The sequence below is a fragment of the Wasmannia auropunctata genome, unplaced genomic scaffold (genome assembly GCF_000956235.1).
Source record: "Wasmannia auropunctata unplaced genomic scaffold, wasmannia.A_1.0 LD336026.1, whole genome shotgun sequence".
NCBI lineage: Eukaryota > Metazoa > Arthropoda > Insecta > Hymenoptera > Formicidae > Wasmannia > Wasmannia auropunctata.
The window spans coordinates 981172-1000543 of NW_012026864.1; the positions used below are offsets into that span (position 1 = coordinate 981172).

Genomic DNA, 19372 nt, shown 5'->3' on the forward strand with positions numbered 1-19372 from the left:
GGGGGGGGGTGAGGAGGGGAAGAAAAAAAACGGGGGCGATGCGTGCACGCCCCCGTTTTCCGCTAGCGGGCACACGAGTGCGATTTAAAAGTCAAATTCAGCGACCGTGAATGACGATAAAGCGGGCAGGAGGCATTAAGTGATAAACGGAGCGGGGGCGAATGTGACGCGGCGTTAATAATTCAGAGTAAAGAACTCGCGCGATTAATTAGGCAGACGCTGCCTCCGTCGCTCGGGGAGAGGGGAGGGGCAAGAGGGAGGGACGTTTTGCGGCAAAATATGTGGCCAAAAATATCATCTCGAAAGTACCGTTTTCCTCAACTTCAGACTTAATGAAGCGTTTTCCTGAAGTTAATATACGTTATCGTCGTTTCAAAAGTAGAATGGAATGAATCGTGGAGACAGAACGGGTACTCCGATAAAACGCGGAGACAGCCGCGAATCAGGACTCCGACACATTCGATGAAATAGAACTTCGTAGCGCGTCCAAGCGTGAAACTGTGTACGAGAACGCGCCTTCGGTGAAATCAATTCGCGGCATTTTCCATTTCCGCGGGGGAGCCCCCTGAAAGAGTTATTGATAACGCGTATTAGGACGTGCGATGTAACTCAGATTTATCAAGTGTAACGTGATATCACGTGACAGGTTCTGTGAATCTGTCGAGCAACAAATTCGAAACCGGCTTATTCTAAGTATTTGTCTTTCGGTAATACTCACTGTTCGCGAGTTTAAGGAACAGGCAGCAACAGAATTAGAATAATAAGGAACGGTTATAAGTAACAGGATTAGAATAACGAATTTGCTAAATTTTTTAGAGACAGCTTTTCAAGCTGCACGTATATCTCACGAAGCCAAACGCGATTTCGGGATTCCTGTTTCTCGACAAATTAAGCGTCTCAATTCTTTAAACGTTCAAATATTTCAATAAGAAATCTCCTTGTAATTATGATTTCTAATACTTGGGAATCAAGATATCTCGCGACCTAAAGTTACTTTACTCAAGATTGTTTACTCAGCATCTCTCGTTCTGTTCCGCCGCGAGAGGAGGCACGTTGAAGACGAAGGTATAGGAGCGTTGAAGGCTACGTATCAATTTTACGATGTCACGAAGAATAAAAATTGTAATACGTAATGCAGATGCGTATGTACCCTTCGCCTTGGGGAGCGATATAGCATGGGAAGCGATGTAGCAGGAGGGAAATAATGTGTCGGCATTATTTGTCGACCTGCTTCGGGTAAATATTATATGAGCCACGGTCAGAATCCTCTTTATTTGAGGGAAAACGAAAAAAAAAAATTGCTAGGCATTCCAATAGCTTTCGCATCTATCTCGAGAAGTGTCATAGTTATCGATTTTAGCATGAAATTTTATCCTTCTTAACTTAAACTGAACAACACCAGTCATTTGCAATTAAATGCAATGACCGCAAATAATACATTTAAATTTGATAAAAGCAATGTTACTGCTTTAATTAAAATTTTAATTGAAGATTTATTTACTCACAATCAGTTTATTCCATAATGAAAAATTGTGCAGAATATAAAAGCCTTTCCTGCCATTTATTCCAAGGAAATATGTATTTACCACAGGCTTGTCAAAGAAGTTATAATTATGAATATACTCGTAGATTATACAATATTATTTTGTATACGTGTTTTGTATACAGTAAGCCACTTGTACAAATAAAGGCGAAAGCTTTGTCGAGCGATCTGTCAGAAAGATTCATAACACATTTCGACGATTAAACGCGGGGCCAGATCGTCAAAGATCACAGGGAAACATTTCGGATGTATGCGGCATTATTTTTACCTATCATTCATTCTCAAAGGGTAGATCCAACGTTGCGAAACATCAGCGATTCTATATACTTGCGCCATACGCGGCGCACAATTTTAAGCCCCTGCGCTTCGATTAGCTTTCCACTCTTAACAGGGGCAGACAAGATTTTTCATTTTTTAATAGGCTGCTCTCAAATTCCCTTTTAGCGAAATGTTTATAAAGATGCTGTTTAATCCTGGCCTTTATCCGCGCAGCAAGATACATAGAAGAATCGATAGCGACACTTTCTAAAAGCGTACACCGTATATACGCGGGAGATGTGAGCAACGCGGAAGCTTCCGCTCATGCGCTGTATTTTATCTCTATGAGAAAGATATAAATAACGTCTACGTGATAACAAAGCCAGTTAATCGTGCCTTTATTCGGTGCAATTCACGGCATTCCGAACGTGGCGCGCTTACGTGAATTATACGTGCGGCCCGGGGCAGCATTCGAATATTTTTCCCACATTCGGATGCACTTTCGATAATTTCCGAAACGGAAGCGACGCGCATGAAATTAATTATTCCCCGCTTTTCAGCGTTCACCAGAACGCGTAAAACAAAATGACCGCGACAGCTCAATGATGCGTTTCGCGATATACAAGCTATATGGCGCGCCTGGGTCATTCTCGAGCCCTCTCGTCCAACCATTATCCTTGGAGAGGATTCTGTGCTGCTCGTATGTCCGTTCTTCTCGCGCAAAAGCGAACACACCGATACTCACACGTTGAAAGCTCCAGCTTTCGCGCTGCTAGTGGCGAAAAGAGCATATGCGTCTCTCCAACGACAATCGGTGTAGAGAGAGGACAAAGCATGTTATGAGGTCTTAAGAACTCTACGTTTTTTTTTTATCAGAGAAAATAATAAAACGCGGAATTAATTTCTCGCAGGGAATTAGCATGAAGACAAAAGAGTTGATCCTGACTCATTTCTTTTTGCATTAATGTAATATATACTCGTAAGCTATTAATTTAATTATTCATTTCCTCAATCTTTTAAAGTATCAGTGTATCTTAAAATATTAGTAATACATTGATTTGAAACTGTACATAATTTGCTTACAGTTTTTGTCGCCGCATTATAAAATTCTCTGAAAAATATATATATAATACATTTCTGAAGAATGATGAAAATAATTTTAAAAGTTACGATTTAAGGATTTTAAAGTTTCTATTATGCACGCTACGTCAATGCAATTTTCGATTTGCAGTAAAAATGCATTCTAAGAATAAGAATTTAATGCATTAGTCATTTTGTGTTTTAAGTATAGTTTTAAGTATAGTGTAATCTAAATCTTTGCTTGATTTATTTTATATGTAGTGTCAAATGAAATTGGCGAGGCGATTAGACAACAAATATATTTGACGGCAATTGTATATGATTAAAATACAAATTTTTTGTTTTGTCTATATTAGCATTTTCTGTGTCTAAAAAATGTTTTAATCATTGATCCGAAAAAGGAATTAAAATTTTAGAAAATAGATATCGGTTTAATATCATAAATCTGTTAACTCCTCAACTCGGAACGTTTAAACCGTTTCGTTTTTCTTTTTTTATGGCATCCGATTATTCGAGAAAGCGTTCGATCTTGCAACCAATAATGCATTGTTAGGAGCATAAAGATACGGGAGGAAGGTGGATTGTATTGTATAACTAAGGTATTCGATTCGAGCTAGACGCGTTTTATTGAAAACTACTTCTCGCTGAGTCCATACAACGTTCATATTGAATCTGCTAGAAAGCTCCTCGATCTTCGGTATGATGCGATTAAGCGATTAAAATCGCACGTGTCAGCGAAGCGAGCGCGTGGGTGGGCTCGCATGCACAGCTGGGCGACAGTCGTCAAGTCGTGATATAAAACTTATTGGCGTTACAGCATCTGGCAGTCTTCAGTTGCAAATTCCCTTCTTGATATAGATTTAACCGTGACACACATTGCTTACTCCATTTTTTGTACGAAATTGACTGAATTTCTGACGGCGAAATAATGACTGATTCATTAATAAGCTTGAAGGCGGTTTCCTATCAAATCTTTATAAACTTGAAGCTTCGAAATATATATTTTAAATTGAGTCAAGGGATCTTTATTGAGAATAAAATTCATATATCATATTTTATCGATATCTCGAGCTTTTTATCCCCTTCGCCTTATCATTGGATTTTTTTTTTATTTTTGTGATCGTATATGCGAGATTTCCAATATGGAAAGAAAATATACTTTGATCGACCGGACAATGTGTATATTCGGCAAAATACGCGGTTGGCCGCAGTACGTCAATAGCTCTCATAATCATCTATCGAAAATCGATACGCGACGGAGGTCCTTATAACATTTCGTCATTTCAAGGGTCCTCCTCTCCTCCTTACTTCTGCATCGCGTGCCATTCTGCGATGCCAAAGAGGCGAAACTTCGATGTGCGATCGTAAAACAACCCGTACAACATATGAGACTATCGGAGTGCATTTTCCGCTTTATTGCGCCATTACGATAGAGCAAACACGTTCACAAGTAGAGCAAATGGAACAAAATTAAACTTAAATGCGCAATAACTGCCGGGAATATTCCACTTTAATTTATCATGCCGGAAAAGAATCGTGTTTATATGAAATCTCAATAAAAGTGCTCTCGGTTTTCTGTATACAGTTATCGAGGTTTTCGCTACTCTAATCTATCGTACATTAATTCACATGTATTTTAATTGTTAATATCTTGCTTCAAGAGAAAGAAAAACAAAAAGAACGACGAGACGATTAAAATGCACACAAGTCATTTAACGTCAAACAGCTTTTAGTATAATTTTTGTTTTAGTTTTGGAAGTACTCTTAAGTGTTGAATAATTACTCTTTTTGACGAAAAGTATATAACCATAATGTAATGTAAAATTTAATTTAAAGTAGTACGCACATATTAAAGTTTAATGCTGAAAGTGCTCTCGCTTCTTTCTCACATGTTTCAACGGTAATTTTACAACGCATGTGACGCGCTTAACATCGCGAATGCACTTCCGGATTAAAAAGCCTCACACATGTTCTGCACTCGTAAAAAAATCTCACCGGCGAAGCTACTTTAGATAATTACAAGCGTAATTTCAGCGATATTGAGCTGCCGGACGTGTGATCACAGTGCGTTACGTTATTTCCGATAAGTTATGATAAGTATGCAATATAGTCTTGGGGACGATTTATCATGATAGCATTATCGCAATATATTGCCGAGGAATCTGACATTTCTGTATCGCTGATACTTGGGATAAGCGATTTTCGAATCGCCGTCACCGATACCCAATTTTCCTCAACGACCCGTTCGGATACAATACGATGATGTATGATACGTCGATATACGAGGGAACAAGTGGCTCACGAGACCTATGAATGGGTCTGCGGACCGAGTGAGACCGAAAAATCACCGACCTTCGGCGAAAGAGATTGTCACGACGAAATACCCGTCCCGGCGCGGTAAAAGGGTACTTTCGCCGCCGTAGACCCCGCAATATGCGCGTTCCTTAGACACCGTAAAGCTCAATGGTGAATTGCCGTACGAGCAAGCGAGCAAGCTTTCAAATCCGGTCTTTTATCGGTCTCCGTCTACGCGACGGCAATGAGACCTTCAGTTGACGTTCGCGGGGGATATGAACGCCCGTTTTTCCGACACGCCATGCCGACACTCTCTCTTTCTCTCTCACCTTTGAAATAGCAAGCGTTCATTGTCCCAATGCGATACGCGCGCAAATACAAAAAGAAGACGAACAGATGACATAGCTGCCACGCTGCCGAAGCAGGCAGCATCTTGCTGCATACACCAGATTTCTCCGCGACCTGATTCGCCGACGTAATGGATAAGTAAAGCCCGGAGATGCAAAGGAACGGAGGGAAAGTGCGGCTGAGATGCGCTTTTGACACTCCGCGAAAGTCGCACGTTCTTTAATCAAGCTGCGAGATGAGAGTGGTTTTCTTCCCTTCTCTCCTTTCCGTTTTATTTTATTCTTCCGCGAAGAAGAGGAATAAGGTGTCATGGGAAGGAGATACCGTCGCGGAGATCCTCGGGAACGCGAGGCTGCGATAAAGTTGGATATTAATACCATCATCTAGTCGCGACTTTGAAACTATATGGTGGTGAGTTACACGCGGCGATTTATCTTTTCGACTTTCGGCCCGAGATCCGAAGAGATGCAGCGATGCACTTTATTGCGTACCACTCGAGAGTGGTGTGGTGAGATGCGAAGTTTCCACCGAAACCGACGGATGTAAATTCAAACGTCAGATTCGGATTTTGTTCATTTCGGGAGAGAATTGCTGCTACAATACTGTGATAATAACAATAAATACACTTTATACTTTATGAAGTTTTTCTTGATATAATAAAAATATATCGAGAAAATCGTGAAAAAGATTTTAATCTCGAGTTTAATTTCGTGCTTGTTGAATATATACTGCACTGCAGGGAATTCCAAATCAATTTAAAAAAAAAGAGTTATTTTATAGATAAAAATAAGAAAAGATTCTAGAAACTAATTCTTTGGTAACTTGGCGAACAATTTTTATTTAGTTTTTTCTTAAGGACCGGGAAATCTCCAACATTGACTTATAAATTCGTTTAAAATTCGACAAGCGTAAAACTCGATGTAGACCGGAGTAAAAAGAAAAATTTTTCTGACCTCAATAATTTATCAATATCTCGTTCACGTTACCGCTCGAAATTTTCTTCGTTCACCTCTGACAACGTAATTTGTCCGGGCACATATTTCCCGGACTCCCGCAATATCCCTCCACCGTTCGGTGGGAAATTGCAACGGCGACGGTGATTCCGTGGTTTTCATTGTAACGAAATTATCTGTAAAGATGTCCCGATAGAACGTTTCTCCGAGGTATATACGTGGCCCAATTTCGGCTTTCATCGGTCGACAAAGAACGACGCGAGCATCAACTCGCGCGATTCTCTGCTCGTAGGAACCACTGAAATTTTTAACCTCGAATCGAGGGGACGAGCTCATGCATTACATCCGACGGCGCGACGCTACAAGAGGCGCCGCACTCGCAAATTGCGCGGCCGTCGTCCGTAGCCTAATTGAATTTCGGCTCAATTTCGTGCGCCGCATCCTGGAAAACTTTGGCATTATCGGGCACCGGTTTCGCACATACACCGATTTCTCTTGAAGCTTCAGCTTTCGATGAAGTATTTATTTCGAACTGTTATCGAGATAAAATTACCGCACTTTTAACTTGATGTTTGCCCGACGATATTTTTCTGTATAAATTATCGAATTATAGATTTACGTATATACCGATCGAATCGCCAAGACAGCAGTTAATACATATCAAATTTTTCTGTGCAAAGTGTCTTTGTGAAAAATCCTGCAAGTAAATCATGCTGTGCTGTAAAATATTTTTCCATATTTAATCCCGACGTAACAGATATGTATATATTAAAATATCAACGTATCGATTTATGTCGTTTATTAGTTTTATCATATTATTTAATGAAGCGTATCGATTTACGCCATTCATCAGTTTTATCATATTATATTAATGAAAATTTATAAGAGATAGATTAACTTTTTGATTTACATTAGATAGGCTTATTTTGCATATACAAAGGTCTACAATTTCAGCGACAGAAGTTACACACGAGTCTAAAAAAATTGTATATACCTATTATTAAACGTATGTAGCTTTGTAACTTGTAATATGCTATATAAAAGATATACATATACATATACAGAATCAAATCTATTGGCTTCTGGGCTTGCTACGTATGCAACTCACGTGCACGTGTCAGAAACTACCGGCGCTGTCTGACCGCAGTTACGGGGCAACTACTGGCACCGATCAGACACGTACAACGTAGCGGAAGGAACGTCGAAGTAAGCGGAGTGTAACGGCGATAGCTGCTGCAGCAGGCAGTGGTAATACCGATAACTCAATCGACACGACTGCATCGCGCGTCCGCGTATAACGGAGAATCCTCGTTCAGCCTGCAGGATATCCCCGCGTAACAGGATACTCGCATGCAGCGAGAGAACTACTGCTCGCGATCGCGCGATCCGACTATTAAGTCTGATTAAGACTACGTCGAGGAACTCGTTAGCGACTTGTTACCGATGGCTGAGCGACGCTGAGCATTCCGGCATTAGTTTCTGTCTCGTCTACGTACAGCAGCTCCGAGAGCGGCTTCGGATGGAAATAATTGATTGTTGCGGGATGAACGCGTGCCAGCAGCCCGTAACATCTAAGGTCTCAGCGTAGTCGCGGTTGAATTAGGAATGTATGCTATGGTTCAAGCACAGAGATATGTACGTGTATTAACTAAGAGCAGAGTATCAGAAGCGAAGAACTATGGAACGATACCGAAGTCTATCGAACGCGCCAGAAGAAGAATATCTATCTTAATGTCATAAATTGAGTTTTATTAAGATGACAAGAGAATTACGAATATTATAAAATATCCTGAGAATTTTTGACGTCAAACGAGTGGAACGAATTTTTTTCAGCGAATTCATTCATTTATATATATTATTTCACATCGATGCGGAATAATATTGCTCTTTTATTTAGCAGAATATATTTCATCGCGCGAGCAAGGTATTTCTATAATTTCAGTCAATACCAGCCTTTAGCGTTGGTTCGTATTATTACGTGAGATTGAATTCGCTAGTAGTGTCGCATCCACGAGTAATTTAACAGTGTGTCTGACAAAAAAAGGAACAGTGTCATGGAAACATTCGCTCCGCTTTTTTATTCTCGAACTCTCGTTATATCTGCGAGAAGAAATTTGATTCGGCTGACTAAAAACTGACTGGAGGATTATAATGAATGCAGCGAATCCGATTCTTCTTATTAAATATGAAAAAGTCGACGAGCAAAAACGTTAAAACGTCAGATAAATCATCTTCCTTCCACCTTTTGGTTCTATTTTTTAAATTTCGTTCTATTGACTGGACATGACATTGCGGGGTACGATCTGAATAAAATGTAAAAATTAAAATGCACGACAGCCACAGCGATTCGTTTGACTGCGCTAGGCATCTGCTATACATACATCTCTATTCTACATAGCACTATTGTCTCATGCAGACTTGGACTTGGTGTCATTTAGCGGTAAACGCGCAGTGGGATTGTGGGCGACTGTTATCTATACGACGAGGGAGATGCGTACTGACCTAGTGATTGCCACGGTATGCAGGCTCGTCGTAGCGTTTACCTACAACAATGCGGCACGGCACACACCACAAAGCGTGGGCGCGCAAAGTAATAATAAACTACGAACACGCGCGCGCTTTGTGGAGGGTCCCGTAAAGTTTCCCGGAGCGCACGCGTTATATACGGTCGGTCATTTTCGATATAAAGCGAAATATAAATTCGCTGTGGTCCCGGGCTGGAATTAAATCACGTAGATACCGTCGTTTTCTCCGTCGCGTCGCCGCGCGCGCGGCCCTCATGATTAGTGCCGCGCTGTTATTTGATATTAATTCAGCATGGCTTAGCAACACGGCCCCGGCCGGGAGTAAGCAGCCGGCGCGCATAAACGCTTTGCGTTCATTCAAAGGGATTGTCAGCGACAGTCCTTCGTCGGAGTCTAAATCGCGCTGTGTACACGCGCACACGTACACTATAAACCGGGCATTGTAAATTCCCGCTTTCTGTACATGGCATTAATTCGGTTCGCGAGGGAACACTGGCTGTGAAACAGCTAAACGTCCCAGTCGTTAGCGGTGACAGCGCAATCACCGTGAAATCGTTTCCAATGTCGTTTTGAATTAATTAATATTGGTGTCGCTCCTGTTACATAGCGTCCATTAATTTCACTTAAAATCTGAGAAGATATTATGTTGCAATAGATCAATAACGGCGAGATGTAAACTATATTACATCACTGCTTTAAGAGTTTGCTCTATTTTTTTTTCCTTTTTTTTACAGAATATTATTTTACAAAATGTTATGTATAGACAAAAATATTTTTTTTAAATAGAATTTCTATCTAAAAACTGTTATTTGCATTTCATTTATTTTATTGAATGTACTGACATTTTTTCTATTTTTCATTGTGGCTTTTTTATTATACTTGTTTATGCGGAGGCGAGCTGTAGTAAAAATATCTATTGAAATAGAATAATCGTTTTAAAGATCATTGGATAAAGCTCTTATGAGACTCTTTCATAATACTATATAAATATGCATGTATTGACTATGTACATTGACCTTTAAAGGCCAAAACAGTTATTTTCATCTGTGCTAACAATAGAAATAAATTTAATCAATATGTAGTTATTACTATCTATTATTTACTTGCGTCTACAATAAATTAATGCGTATGTTTACGAATTAAAAAATATTTTTAAATAGTTAAGAATTATAATAAAAATTTCATTATATGACTCTGAACATAATTTAATGAATATTTGTATACAGTCATTTTTTTTATTTGAGATTTCTGGAAAAAGTCAAATCATAATTTTTTTATTCTATACAACAAAGTAAATTTTTAGCTGGATAGTAAGAATACCGAAATTAAAAGGTAAATGTAAAAGAAACTGTTGTTGCAGCTCTAATCATTTTATAGACACCGTGAGTAAACCATTCATTCTCGAAAAATCTATGTATACACTCCTGCGTAATCTCTTAATATAGGGCAGTGCCCTAAGACGATTACTGTCTTTCGCATGCTAGATTTCCTCGTGCAGCATCTCTGAAATTCGATCAAACTATCCCATGGGAGATTGTTGCGGTATCGTAATTGCAAATGCATTTGCACGTGGGAGCTGATCATTAATCACGTCGATCGCGTAACGTCATTAACTCTCTATCATTTATTTTATTTTCTTCCAAGAGAAGATAAAAGATAGCGCGGTTACTGCAAGCTTCCACTCAAAATAAAAGATAGTATACGGGTTTTTTATGCACCAATATTAATTGTTTGTTAACGAAATGTCTAAAGATAGTGGAAATTATCATTTATATTATTGATATACTAAAATTGTGTGCTACGGTATGATTGTTATTTGGATTGCAATTTGAAAGCAACACTATGCAATTGTTAAAGGAGGTCCGCACGAGAGTTTGGGCAGTCGCGTGAGCAAACAATCGATTTATGAGGCACAGCAACACCTAAAGGTTGATTCACACAACAAGTTTACAGAGTATACATATATAACGAATATATATTAATTATGATTTTACTTAAATAATTTTAAATAATCCAGAAAGTTTCACTATCGCTCAATAAATTCGTTTTAAAAAAGTATAAAAATAAACATTAATAATCAACAGGAAGTATCAATGATATATCTCAATGATGATCTCAAGTTTTAGTTATAAATTTTATTCAAAGAAAAATGTTATAAAAATAAAGTTATGCATGCACCGATTTATACGACAAATGTTTCAATTTCTGTCACTTACTGAGTTAACATTATTTGGAGTAAAAAATAAGATAGAGTTGCGGTTTAAAATTGCTATTGAAAAAGATTTTGTTAAAAGAAATCGTAGTAGCGCCTACTGAAGCGACAGTAAATGTTTCTGCTTTGTTAGTCGTAAATGCGCCTTTACTCATCGCTCGTATCGCAGGTGTGTTTCGCGTGCAATGTATGTATTGTGCATGTGTATCCAATAACGCCGGGCATATTATTAGGCACGACACACCGTTGACCGGGCCGATCGGGCTTCAATCGAGATAATGGAGGTAACATGGGCGAGCACGCCCACGCGCGTGCCGAATATGCTCTCGCATCGTGTTTATGCAAGTATCAAAACTACGGTATAATTTATGGACGATATTCTCTCGCGTGGAATTGCGATCAAGATGCAATTGCTACGCCCTGCGGCTTCGACTTGCGGCAGTTGTGCGATGCGAGAATGACTTATCCTTCTCGCTCAATTTAAAGTGAACGCGATCGTGTGAGAAAAAAATGAGATAGAGCAAACGTCTCCCAAAACATAAATTTGCGCCTTTACAATGATAATAAACATTTCCCCACGTTTCTTTCATTTTTTATAAATAATTTATATTTACTTATTCATTTACATCAAAAAAAGATGAAATATCTAATTTTATTAACCGTCTAACAAATAATTTTTGTCTCTTGCAAAACGCATGTTTTTGGAAATGTTCACTCTTTAATTTACATAGATAATTTACATAGATAATCTAATTAATTTAATTAATTATTAGAAAAATGACATTGGAAATAGAATCCCGCGGAGTTAATCTAATTTAATCATTAACGAAGTTTAACGAAGCAAGCAATGCACGGCGTATTGTATATAATCTTTCAATAATTAATATATTGCAATTATAATATTGTGGGCAGAATGCCATGCGCATAAACTGCAATATTCAATAGAATTTTATACATTATATTCAGAGAATGGGCGATAATATAAAAATTTAAAGTTTATCTATACAAGTATATTGACATGTCTTGAATTGACTAGAAATAATTAATCTTTGACTTTCGGAAATCCCATATTCGTTCTCGTCCTTGTCTATTAATTGTTGCGATCCGTAATTTAGTGCGCGTTGGCATTTACTTTAACTCAGATTATACAACCTGTTCTGCTTGTAGTCCTGTGATAGTGCTGACACTATTGCTTAAGCACATACCGCCGTACTAGTTTAATTTTGTGGAAATTTTCGGAAGGCAAGCACAAGCTTGCGGAAACCGACCAATTGCTCATCCCTGCATATTATCCGCGTCAATCGAAACATAGACACTTACCTAACAATAAGTTAAATTAATTCTACATCTGTGACAGTATTTATTACATTTAAAAATTGTTAAATGTTTATTTGCTGATTACATAACCATGGCGATTTTTTTAACAAATACGCATACACATGCACGTATTACGCATTAATGCGTACAAATAATTATCACATATTATTTAATCACATGCTACGTCGTACTGGAATGCACTCAATGGATTTATATGTTTTTCGATTGGATTTTAAATCATGTATTTATTATATATCTTTCAAAAACTTGAATAATGAATTTTTCAAGTTATATATAATGCTTCAATATTTACCGATTTATGCAGCTGTCAGTTATAAAGATCAATTAACGATTAAGATTAATAATTAATCGAACGTTCGTACTCGTGTAATGCAAAAATAAAAATGACACTCTACGATTAATATTTCCACCGCTCTTGATGTCTGTTTCGTAAAAATCAGTTTCGACAAAAAACCGATTGTCCTCTATTATATATCGTAGTAATGTCACTGAAATGTCTCTGCTATAATGTACATAACTGCAGAAAAATAATTCGTCGCAATGTGACATGCGAGACCGCTGACCCGTTTTTCCGTGAGTCGCGAATCGTCAAAGGGACTCGATAAGCACGAACTTTCGGTGTGACGATTGTATCGTGATTCTGATATGACGGCACGAGTCCGTGAAATGCACGAACAACATACGCCACACAAGGTACATTGTTTCTAAACAAAGTCGCCCTCTTGGCACAATGCCGAGCGTTAACAAAGGTTTCGAGACAATGCATTCGCGAAGGAAGATTGAATTCCCCGCTAATTCCGCTACCTTTTGAAAACCCTTCTAGGCCTCGTTTGACGAATATAAACGCGGCATTTCACTTCGATTACCTCATTCTTGCGTCATGCGTCTTTAAAAAAACAAAACAGCGCGAAAGAAACAACCGAAAAACGCAAGTTAATCCAGACAATCCAGACAAAGTCCGATAATGAATGTATAATTTGCATTCGAGTTATGTGACATTAATTGCGACTAATTAATCGCGATTATTAATTGACTAAAACAGAATGAGACATATACTTAACTTGTGCAACGCAAGTGGATGAAAACAGAGTGTCGCAGATTATCGAATTAATTTTAACTCTTTAATTATGTTGAGTACAAGACGCATTGTATTTAAACAAAGTATGTCTCGATCGTGTGTTTTCTACAAGAGAGATATTCTGAGAAAATACTCTGGATTTTAGTGGATTTTTGTAGCTTGCAACTGTTCGCATATTTTTCGTTCTATCTAAAGATAATAAACTACCGGACTATTACAGTCATGAATACGTGAGTTCGTCAGGCAGATATGCGAGTGGCACGAGGTAACGGTAAATAAGGTGGGTGTTCGTACGTGCCTAAGCGAGATGAAAACCTGAATAAAATGTGGGATGTAACCACCTTTTGTGTGCGGGTGTATATGTGCGTGTCGTAAAACGTCACGGAGGGAGGTCTTCCCCTGGATATTTGCAAAAGTGCTTTTACGTGCCGTTCAAAGCGCAAGTGTTGTCCACGGTGTACATATTTCGTTCTTTTTTTTTCGCACAAGCATAATCATATTTCTTGTACCGCATAATACCTCAACGTTTCTTACTCTTTGAAGCCGCTCTCGGGCGTTTTCCCTCGGCCGAAGAAATGCTATAAGGAATAACCTAACGAAATATTCACGAGAATACCGGTTACGTATGAAGCCTAAAGTGTGAACAGGGCCGAAAGTTCAAGGCTACCGAGACGCACCTGTCACGCGTGGTTAATAATTCCGCTTCAAACGTAAGAGATGCCCGAAGCGATCTGTGCCGCCGCCGCGCCGTACCGCCGTGACGTTTCAGCGGGAGCTTAATGGATCAATAAAGCGCGCTAAGAGTATCACCGCGGCGAAAGAAGTCCAGGGTCCTTTTTTAAAAGCCGGCCGTTGTACCATCTATCCACCCGCGCGAACGATATCGCACACTTTGTTGACGTCTCGCGGCTGACCCAGCGTTCCCTAATGGTTTTGAGGGTAAGTCACCCCTCATGATCTCTCCCCTGCGAGTGCGAAAAAGGGAAATGTCGATTTCGAACCGCGGTCTACACGAGCTCCCGTTTTCCTTTTTCTTATTTTTGCGAGAGAATAACGAGAGAGCAGGCGATTCTTGAGCTTTTCAAACAGCGACAAAGAATGAAGAGGGGACGATGATTGGTTGTCATTGATATACGAGACTTAAGCGTCTCTTCTCTAAAGTTCCATAGCCTCAAATCGAGATTGATTGCGACTTAATGTAGGTAGCTTAAGAGATGTAAAAAAAAGGAAGTTGCTTTTATAGTTTTAATTGTAAGTGATATTACGCAAGTCTTTCCAATAATTGCAACGAATTGTCGTCCTTTTCCAAGTGAAAAATGGTTGAGAAAAATATTGGAGAGCTTAGGTTTTTATCAACCCAATTTTCAGTTTTTCATAAAAAATATTATATATCGTAATTTTTCTTTTTTTTTTAATGATTTTAATGATTTTATCTCGATCTTTTTATTAATTGAAATATATTATCGGTGTAAAAGAGAAGCGTATAACCGAACACTTTAAAAATACAATTGCACATTGCATTCATTTACTTCCATCGTTTTTCTCTGTTTTTCCTTCGAAAAGAATGTCAATCCATTTCATTCTTTATCAAACTCTCCTCGTACCCGACATTCCCGAAAAAAATAAACCTACCCTAAAAAAGATTCCGAACCATTCTATCGAAAGAGCACGAATTCGCACATCTGCGCGAATGAAAAAAAAAAACGTACCTTGATAAAAGTGGCACCAAATACTCAATTATTCTCTAACAAGTCCATGGAAATAGAGCTCTTGAAATAGAGATATTGCTTTTTGCATCCGACGACATTGGCATGGACTTAGATCATTCATCACAGTCACAACAGACGCTGTTTTCGGTAATTGTGGATGTTAGTACCGCGGAGAAATCAAGCTTATATCGCGCGCGCCATATGTCGCCGCTCGGAACTCATTCATTGAGAGACGAAATTTAGGGAATATCGCTGAAGTAACTTCACGTGATGTTTCGGGGATATAGCATCATACACTTGTGTATCCGTCACACGCGTCGGAACTACGTTTGTAACTTTGTAATGTCGAGATCAATATCGCAGCCGGCCCCGTCCAACAATCATGGTTCTCTCATGCATAAAGTGAGGGTCGGTTCAAGTCGGTTATGATAGATGTAAATTCGCCGAGTTTTAGATGTTATCTACTGGATCCGCAGAAAATTATCTTCACGTTTAATCGCGGTGTTAACAACGTATGAAAAATATACCTAGCGTAAAAGTTAATCCAAATAATTTGTTACACGTTTTAAAATTTAAACATAGTTCACGTAGATTTTTTTTTTTTTTCATTTCGAAACACAACATCCACGTACGTGCGCGTATGCGTGCCATTGCTCAAATACCACACGCGTTCAAGTTCAATTTTTTATTTAAAAAATAGCCAGAGGCAGCTGTCTGAAAATCCGGAAAATCCACATAATTTTGAACGATTGCGTTATATTTCCGATGGCATTATCCTTGTAGACCGCTAACAAGTACACGTTACTGCTGAAGCTACACGTTTCTCTGTGCGGCATATATATTGTTAAAGTTGCGACACGCTGTGTGTGTGCTCGCGTGGATTTAGAAAATCTCGGAAATATTCAGGAAATTCACGGTAACATCCTCGAAAAATGTTTAAAACACGGAAAAACGGGCTTTACCGGATAAAATCCTACTTCATAAATGACGAGTGTTACATAATATCCATTAAAAAAACATTCGCAATCCTTTCTCTGCGATGAGAATAGCTCTCTGCAAATATTCGAGGAATATTTGCAACCGAGAAACGAGGGATTAATAAAATATCAAATGAAAGTCGTTATTAAAATCCGTCAATTAAATCGCAGTTGCTTAATTGGAGAACGATCGCCTAACGATCTCTCCGCAGATGTTTTAAAAAGCATTCTCGCACTATGAGATTCGCGCTATAAGGCAAATTTAGCGAATGTAATAAAACGGGATCTCGTTTTACGTCCGAAGTATGATCGATTAAAACGGTAATCGAGGATACGGCGATATGTAACAAAACGTCGAGCACGGGTGCTCGCCTAGATCTATGCGTGAAATTAAATTGCATCACGATTAGGGCCGATTAAACGTTAATTGCAGAGTTTATGCCAATTTACGCACGTGTTTCTGCGGCGACGTATGTGTAACCGGATCGCGCCGTATATGCTGCACCCGCAATCACAACATCCTATTTCCATTTGTCAATTGACGAAATGTTTGCTTGTACAAACGTTCGCGCTACTCTGGTTGCATCATTTTCTAAACGTGTCGATTATTAATGCTATTTGCTCGTTGCTAAAAGTATACAATAAAGCTATACATAAATATGTTATATAGCATATTGCATAGCAATTATGCCGTAAAGCTGTGGAATACAGCATATTTATATATGCAAATTTAGTAATTATAAAATATTATAATCATAATATTCTTTAACGGCAGAGGCAATTTTTTTAGATATCTTTTAATTATTTAAAATAGTAATTAAGTAAAATATATGTGGTTACTGAAACTATTATTAAATATACATTTACTGAAGTATCTTGTATTAAAAAATAAATTTGTAAATCTTTATTTAATAATATTACATTTAATAATATTTATTCCGTTTTTGCGCGTGCATATGTATCCACGTACAAATATCTAAATTTAAATATTTATTTTTATTCGATTCACTGAAAAACCATAAAATCAAATTAACTTATGATATAATACAATTATGCGTTTACGAACGCAATATGTTTTCGTATATTTCTAAAATGTATTTCTCGGAAAAGACAAGTATAACCTATAACATATATATACCTATATATGTATAGCGGCGATGACAATTCGCAGGTCACGTGGAAACTAATAAATCTTCGATGTCGAGAGTTCAGAATTGTTGTAAACATTTTTTTTTTTTTAGTTAGAAAGAATATAAAAAATGAACTTTAGCTATTATTAGCCTGCTTCATATCAAATACATATATGAGCTTTTTATTATTATTCTTATTATTATTCTTAATTTATTATTAGATATTAACTTCCATTTTTCCTCAAATTTATCACACTATCATTCATAAAAACGTATATATGGTTGTATACATAACGAAAAAAGTTTAAATTTTTAAAAGTGACGTATATGCGAATGTCCGCAATATGTTGAGCTCGGGTCCGTGGGTTTCGCTGAAACCCAAATGACTGGCGCGGGATCAGTCATCCCTGCGGGATTCGCACAAATCGTATACGGTGTGAGGAACGCTCTCTGCTATTTCCGAGCACGAGCTTCCGCGTGGCGGCAGGTCCGATAAATGGCGCTTTTCGCGCCGTTTGACGGCATGAAACTGTGCCGTGACCGCGGAATTAACCGCTCTAGAACTTTGCCGTCTCACCGACGGTGCTAATCTGTCCCCGCTAAGTGCGTTATCATAATTGAACAGATCCCATACTTCCTGTCGCCGTTAATTTAATCACCGAGTGAACTAAGGACATTTACGGGCATGAGTCCATAGAGAAAACGATCTACTGCTGCTGCTGCTGCTGCCGGTGCTAGCGCCAGATCCTGACGCGGTCCTTTGAACTGCTCGCGACGGTATTACGAAAGTGCCACGAAAGCTGAGTTATTGAGCTCGTTAATGGAGACTTCGCAAATTCGTAAAATGAGCAACTACATCCCTCTACCGCGGAAGCAGCCGAACCTTGCAATCTGCTACGAACTTATTAAAGTTTCTTAATACGATTTATTTCGGTAATGATCGTATTATAAATTGTGCTTATTCCCCGACGTTTCTCCTTCGTTTTCTATCGGCGCTTATCGATTCTATTTATTTGATTTTAATTAGCAACCTCGTTTTCCATTATGACAATTGGCGGATTGATTAAGCGCTGTTGAAATAAGCCAGCAACAAGTGAACATTTTGTTATCGATAAAAACCACAGTCAAATGTATATTAATGAACAACCACTATTAATAGAACCACTACAAATTTTATCCGGCGGTATGGAATAATTCACATCAAATTAATGCGCGCCGAGGTGAAATTGTTTACTTCAGCTCATGGCGAAACCGTTAGTCAAATCGCCGATATAGATCTTCTATTCATACTACCCTCCCCCCGGCGATGCTTAATCCGATTTTCATTAACTCGTTGAAGGATAAACTCTGATTAAAGCAACTCGATTTTTAACATTCAAACGAAAATAGTGAGTCAATTTTCACTCTTGGCGGGACAAGAGGATTACGAGGTTGATGAGATTTAGCACGCTTGTAAACGGGCAGATTCGCTGCTCGGCGTGTCCACCGTTGATTCGATTACCGCCTAATTAGCAGTGTCGTTTATGGTCACGGCCGGCAGAGAAAACGATTTACCCATGGCGCGGTGGCATCACGATGGCAGGACGGCCCGTGTCGCATTTAAGTATTTGTGATACTATTACGGAACTGCCATTAAGGGTTTATTGAGTTTCCCCTTCCCCACTAGGTCGCATTCGGTAAACGCAACGGAGCCGCAACGACCGCGCGTGGCTTTCTCTTTGTCTGTCTCTCCCGCTCCCCCCCCCTCTCTCTCTCTCTCTCTCTCTCTCTCTCTCTCTCTCTCTCTCTCGTCGTCGTCGTACGTACGTACGTACGTACGTACGTACGTACGTACGTACGTACGTACGTACGTACGTACGTACGTACGTACGTACGTACGTACGTACGTACGTACGTACGTACGTACGTACGTACGTACGACGTACG

The 19372-nt window shown here is 38.8% G+C and overlaps 1 protein-coding gene across 1 annotated transcript in view; it reads left to right on the forward strand.

Moving 5' to 3' along the window:
- The window catches only part of LOC105452691 (serine/threonine-protein kinase SIK1-like), a 122499-nt gene that overhangs the window by 1711 nt on the left and 101416 nt on the right, over positions 1-19372 (forward strand). The window lies entirely within an intron of this gene.